The following is a 7168-nucleotide window of genomic DNA, read 5'->3' on the forward strand; positions in this document are numbered from 1 at the left end:
TGATAGACACATGCATCTAGACATATACTTTGTTTTGTGTTGCCAGAAATCCATAATTATCGTAAAAATCTAAAATGATTGCATATGTAATTTTATCTCAAAGCGCTTTTCCTAAAACCTTTAAGAAAAATGGAATCAAGTGGTTTAATTATTTTAATATTTACATGAAAAAAGAAGAAACACAGGCGGTCTGAGTTATTATTCAGAATCACATGGCAAGCACGTGATGAGATGAGAATAAAATATGGTAGTTTAGAATGCAACATTACACTGCCATTGAGACTCACCATTCCTATCGAACCCATTAGTATACTGGTTTTCAAGTACAGTATTCTAATATTATGGCAGATAGGAGAAATTTTCAGAAAACCAATCTCTTCAGTTACAATCAAAATAAGCAATCTCATTTATTCAACATATATTTGTAGTGTGACTAAGGTTTGCCAGGCATGGAATTAAGCATTGAAGTTACAAGAGCAAAAGTAAGTCAATCCTTGTTCCTGCGGAATTCATAGTCCCAGGAGAAATCCACCCTGTAAATCAGCAATGACAAGCATTGTAATAAATGAAAATAGAAAATAAGCTTGAGGTACTTTGGAAGGGTCCCTTAGAGGGTTTACAACCCAATATGTGGAGGCTTTCAAGAGTCCCCTGTGGGAGTGATTTCCAAATTGAGATCTATGGAAGAAGGTGAAGTTAGAGAATTTTGGCAGTCTGGAAAGTATCAGCATTTACAGGTTATGTGCAGGAAGGGCAGTGCAAAGATGCCTGAGCAGAAGCATCCACAGGGGTGATGGAAGATCCAGGAAGCATGACTTTATGGAAGCCAAGGGCATAGAGAATTTCTAGAGGGTGATGGTTGTCAAAGTCGATAACTGCAGAGAGGTTAGGGAAGAAAATGATCAGAAAGCAGATGATGGATTTAACATCAATGCCGTAGTGTCCTTGGCAAGGATTAGTTCATGAAATGATAGGAGTAGAGTTCAAAGGGCAGTGGGCCAAAGAGGGGCTTTGAAACTTTGAATGAAGAAAGCTGACAAATCTTTTTAAAAGTAGGGTTATATAGATGAAAGATATAGTACAGTGTAGACACAGAAGGGTTTGTAGGAGTCTTTTGTTCATTTTTAATGGTAGGTCATGTTTAAATATCAATAAAAAGTACTTGGGGTCAGGTGCCAAGTAGAAAACAATTTAAGAGAAGGCATATTGGACTAAAAGAAGGTTGAGAGTATAGGGTCCAATTCATACAATGAGGGATTAGTTCTAGTGGGGAAGGGGGACTCTTTCAAAAGGAAGGACGAAGTAATAGAAGTCTATCTTGTAGATAAGCACTGGGAGTTGATGGTGTCCCTACTTAATATCTTCTATTTTCTCTGTGATGTAGCATATGGAGCCAAGGCTGGAGTGGAAGGGACAGGATGTTTCCGCAGAGATCTTTTGAAACAATGCTGGAAATAGCACCATTATCTAGCAGCAAAAAAGCCTTAGTTGTGGCTGAATTTATATTCATATAATATTGAGTAATTTTTTTCAACACTATTTAGAAATGAGCTAGAGGAGAAGGAGGACTCTTGGATAGAGAGCAGTGTTTGTATGTTGGACAACAGAGGCCAGACTGAATGATAAGGAACAAGAAAACAGGACAGGGATGATAGATAGCAAAAATCTAACCAGGTGAGCATGCCAGAGTATCAGCAAGATTGGGATTTAGATACATTTATGATAATAACCAAGGAAGAATGCTGAAAAACAATACTTTGAGATGGGATAGAATTTCATATTTCAGAAGTGCAGCATGTTAGTTTGTTTTGGTTTTATTGACAAAGTTTATATTCTGGCTTTGGGAGTATATAGATGAAATGAATGCAGTCATTCACAGAGATGAAAATGTTAAGGAACTGAAGAATCAATGAGTTGAATGAGTGCCAATTGGGTGATGGCAAAGTTCTATCTTTCCCCGAGTTCTAATAATGAATTTGGAGGCTGGCAAAAAACGCAGAATGTTAAGGCTCATAATACCTTACCTCTACACAACATTGCTCTCCACACTATCCACGGCCACTATTTAGTCATGCCCCCACACAGTTTACTGTAGGACAGGACATCCACAGCCCATGGAGAAAAGTTTGGAGAGGCAAGCATGCAACGGGATGGGGAAAGGGGCATGAATCAGCTGAGAAAATACAACCCAGTTTGGAATAAAAATCCAGGAGAGGAAAGGGGACTGGGAGGATTTATATTTGGGACTGGGAAGCATTGTAGGTAAGATTAACTAGCCAAATTTTCCTAAAATTAACCCCTGCAATGTCCTAGTGAATGGAGAAAAGGTCAAGGGTAAGAGGCAGGGTTGGGAATGCATCATTTCTGGGGAAAGTACCTTAATATGGCTTAGGAGAGAATCCTACTCTAATAGGAAAAGCAGACTGCAGGACTATTTAGTTTCCAGGACACCAACCACTTATGCATTCTCTCTGTCTTTTATCTCATTTCTTCTTTTTTGGCATCCCGCCTCCCTTTCCCTTTCACTTTGCTCTTGCCCCTTCTTTGTTCTGTTTTCTCCACACTCTTTTCTGTTTCCTATCTCTTCCCCCATCATACAAAACTAAAATTCAATAAAGTGCAGGAATATAAAGCTGTGGCTAAGGACTCTCTGCTGAGACTTTCTTTGCCTTGCTATGGGCACTGTCTAGAAGGAGCCACAATGTTCTGTGTCAGACCCATGATTAACCAGTGGTTCCAACTCAGCCCAAGGCCAGCTGGCTCTGCTTCCAGAAGCAGGCCTTTGCACACAGGGTACCCTTCATTCTTCTTGCCCATGACCTTTCAACAAAGTGTAATTCTGCAAAGCTGATCCTTGTACTTTATTGCTCGACCTGCAAGTCACACGAAGACACATATGGATGTGCTCCCGTGTTTATCTGTGCCATCTGCCCTCCTCCAGTCTCTGCCACTCAGCCTTTGCTCCTTGACTGCTTGTATGTCCCATTGGAATGGCACACATTCACTTCCTTCATAATAAAAGAAAACTCATTCCATATATGATTGTCAAATTCTGAAGGCCTTGGCCAGCAAGAGGTTACCATCAATTGTTGAGCAGTGACTCATTTCATTGTGGGATATTACCTTTTCCTTATTTCAAATAATGTGGCAGCTGGAAGCAATTGGCAGGAGGACTCTTCTTTCCTCCTTGTGGGAGAGATTCAAAAAAATAAAAAAGGAAAGGGAGAGAGAGATACCTTCATGAATCATGAATCCTGCAAGTTGTCTCCTACCATGCCAAGGAAATTATCTTCTCTACACTACCTATCAATACCATTGACCTTTGTCATAAAAAGCAGGTCGCTTATATCTATATCCCATTAAAAGGCATCATCCTACAATCACTTCTTCAGTACTATTAAAGTCGTGTCAAAAAGAATCATTGACTTATTGTCAAACACATCCAACCTTCCACATTAATGTACCTAGAGACACCTCACTAATCAACAGGCAAACAATGCCAGACACCAAGGGAAACCCAGGGAAGCCAGTGGGTGTGTGTGGGAAGCCAGTGGGTGTGTGTATTGGGGTGGGGGGGTATCTCTAATTTCATCCTTCCTAGCTGATCTGTGCATGTTCTGTGTCCTGTACATTGGCATGGTTCATGACATGTCGTTTCGTACATCTGTCCTTATATATTTAGAATGAATACTATGTTTTTGCTCTTTCTCTCTGGAACATATCAGTGGCAGAAATTCCATAGTATTTCAGAGGATGTTAGCGAGTCTTCAGGACCCATCTGACCCTAACGTGGCAGTGGGTATTAAAGGGGAGTCAAAAACCACTTACTGAGTATATATTTTGGTGGAATTAACAGAAAAATAGAGTTACCAGCTTACTAAATGACAGAAATATCATGTGTTATGTCATTCCAGGAAATAAAACAATAGTTTCACTTGGTTTGGCCAGGTAAGGCTTCCTACAAAAGGTGCATTTGGGTGGGGACTTTAATATGGTGGAATTTGAATATCGGGATATGAGCTTTGCGCAGTGGCAGTATCGTAGCCAATGAGGTTTATCCGAGGCGCGATTATTGCTAATTGAATATCTGGATATGAGTAGAGAGATTTCTAGGCAAGAAACCATTGGGAAAATAAATAATTCTGGACATAAGAATATTCAAGGAAGTGAGGGAAATTATGAAGAGTGTCTTGTCTCAAGTTGAGTGCATATTGGTGATAAGAATACAAATGGGGACCGTTTCCAAGATAACTGAGCTCCAGACAAATATCTTTTGATTTTCTCCAAAAGTCCAAGAGTACTTGTTCAAGGTTTTTGAGCCTGTATAATGAAATACATAATGAAAGGAAAGGGGTGGTTTAGGATTATTCCTCAGGTAAGCCAGGTCCATCAGAGGTAAATGAGATTACTGCAGAATTGACAGAGGAGATGAGCACCTGGATTTTACTTGGAGTGGGATGGATTTGAAGGAACTTAGAAAGGATTAATTCACTGAGCTTGTAGAATTAAGACATTATGTACAATTTAGACCCAGGATTTTATTCATTATACTTTCTCTCCCTTCCTTCCTTCCTTCTTTCCTACCTTCTTAATTTTGATTCTTAATTTTAAAGGATATGTTTTGACATAACTATGGAGAAGCTATCTATATGCACCCAGTGCATGTGGCTGAAACTCACCCTCCCACCCAATATGAAAGGATGCTGGTGTGATCTGGCAGCAGAGAGGCAGAATGGAAAGGACAGATAACCCTGGGTCAGAGACACTTCTTCAGAAGCGCTGCCTCCACTACTGTGGTATTGTGACTTTATACAAGACAGTTGATAGTCCTCTGTCTTTCTAATTCTCATCATTTTATATAGTCATTGTATCTAATCCTCATGTCAACCCTTCATAGTTCTCTCATCCTCAGAGTAACCCTTCACAATCATCCTCATGTGATGGCTGTGTATGATCATCACAATCCAACTTCACATTCTCAAGTCCCAGGCTTACATAGAATTATTCAACTGCATTGACTACTTACCATTTTGAAATCTTTTTTTAATTTTAATTTCTACATGGCACACTCATGACTTTTATCTTAACTCAATGGCCACATAATTTCAGTGTACTTAGATGGCTTTTCCCACTCTGGTTGCAAACACTAAATGGTAGATGGTATGTGGTTTAAGGCCTAAGGTCTCTTTTTTGTTGTCTATACTTTTCCCCTAAGTATTTGTAACCAGTTCCATTTGTATGCTTACAATTTCCAAATGTATATCTCTATTTTTCACATTTATTCAGGACATAGGATGCCTCCAGGACATGCCTTTTTATCCTGGGTTAAGTTGAACTCTTGACTCACTCTCTAAATTCTGCTTCTAAGAGTCTCTTTGGGAGACTACCATCTACTCACCAACTCCAGCCAACAAACTGAAGGAAATTTTACTTCCTTTCTTTCCCTTACCTCTTACAGCCAATCAGTCAACAAGTAGACACAAAAGTAAGACACTTCCTTAATCTACCTTATTTCTTCTATTTCCATTGCTATCATCCTGATTTTATCCACCATCATTTTTTATCTGGATAACTCCAGTGGACTTTAATTGGCTTCTTTGCTTCTTCTTTACCATTCTCCATTCTTCACCCTATATCTAGAATAGTTGCAGAGAATGTAAAGTAGTTCTCTGCTTAAATTCCATAATGGCCTCACTTAACGCTGAGAGTAAAATCTGATTCCTTACCCTGGATTTCATGACATGATTTACTCTCTTACTTCCCTCAACTCACTGTGTTTAAGATACAAAGGCCTTCTTTCCATTTCTTTGACATACCAATCTCTCTTCTCTTTCAAGGCCTTTGAAATAACCCCTTCCTCTGCCTGGAATGTTCTTCCAATAGATCTTCAATGAGTGGTCTCTCCACTTACCTATAGCCTCATCAGAGGCAGAAAAACCTTCCATTACTGCACAATTTAAAATTGCTGCTAATTAATAGCTAATTAACAGCTATTGACTTGTTACTCAATGCATGGGGCAAAGACCAGCAGCCCTGGCATTACCTGGAAGCTTGTTAGAAATTCAGAGTCTCAGGGCACCTGGGTGCCTCACTTAGCTAAGCATCCCACTCTTGATCTCAGCTCAGGTCATGATCTCACAGTTTGTGAGACTGAGCTCCACATCGAGCTCTGCACTGACAATTTGTAGAGCCTGCTTGAGATTCTCTCTCTCTGTTGCCCCCCGCCCCCACTCTGCTTGTGTGCATTCTCTCTCTCTCTCCCTCCCCTCTCTCTCTCTCTGTCTCTCTCAAAATAAATAAATAAACTTTAAAAAAGGGGGATGTTTCAAAAAAGAAAGGAAGGAAGAGAGACAGAACGAAAGAAAGAAAGAGAAAGAAAATACAGAGTCTTGAGCTCTACCCAAGACTACTAAATCAGTGCATTGTAAGAAGATCCCTGGTTGATTTGAATGCACATTGTTTGAGATCCACTAACCTAGCACATCACTCTCTTTTAATTTTTTTCTTTAGCACTTACATTTCCTGATTTTCTCTTGTGTATGAATGTTTATTTGTATGAGCGGTACTCCTCATTAGCTATACTAAAAATAAACTCCATGAGAGAACATGGGCCTTGTCGGCACTGTTCACCTCAAACATGTCCCAAAACAAGAGCAGTGACTGATACTCATATGGCATGTTGAATGAATAAATGAAGTATCCACATTTGCCTGAGGCCATACTCATAAGGAGGGCAAAACTTGAGACCCAAACTCTTCCAACCACTTCTATACTCGCAGTTCATGAAATAAATTATGCAGATCTTTGTCTCTTTGGGAAGGTTGAGGGAAGTTCACAGTCCAAGGGGTCATCTGCTTTCAAACTACATTGAGATTGAAGGGAATATCAGGCCCCTTTCAGCACCCTTGTTTTAGAACAGTGGCAACATTAGGGTTTCTGAGCACTGTCCCCAAAGTTCCCCTGAGTAAGTCTGGCCTTTCAGGGGCCACAGCTGAAGCTGAATTCGCCCCACTGAGCTGTTTACATGTAAAGAGTGAATGACAGCATGAGAATCAACAGGCTTGAATGAGGGCTACAGGTTGTGAGGTACCCAGGAGAGAGGTAAGGACCAGATAGAAGAGAATGTCTGGGAAACTGAGTGGTAGGAAGAATCAATTCCCCGAAGAGA

General features: G+C 40.1%; 1 pseudogene; it reads left to right on the top strand.

Annotated features, from left to right (window-relative positions):
* Positions 1-4018: 4018 nt before the first annotated feature.
* Positions 4019-4089, top strand: LOC125914978 (uncharacterized; annotated as a pseudogene).
* The last annotated feature ends 3079 nt before the right edge of the window (positions 4090-7168 follow it).

Source organism: Panthera uncia (genome assembly GCF_023721935.1).
Source record: "Panthera uncia isolate 11264 chromosome D3 unlocalized genomic scaffold, Puncia_PCG_1.0 HiC_scaffold_8, whole genome shotgun sequence".
Classification (NCBI taxonomy): domain Eukaryota; kingdom Metazoa; phylum Chordata; class Mammalia; order Carnivora; family Felidae; genus Panthera; species Panthera uncia.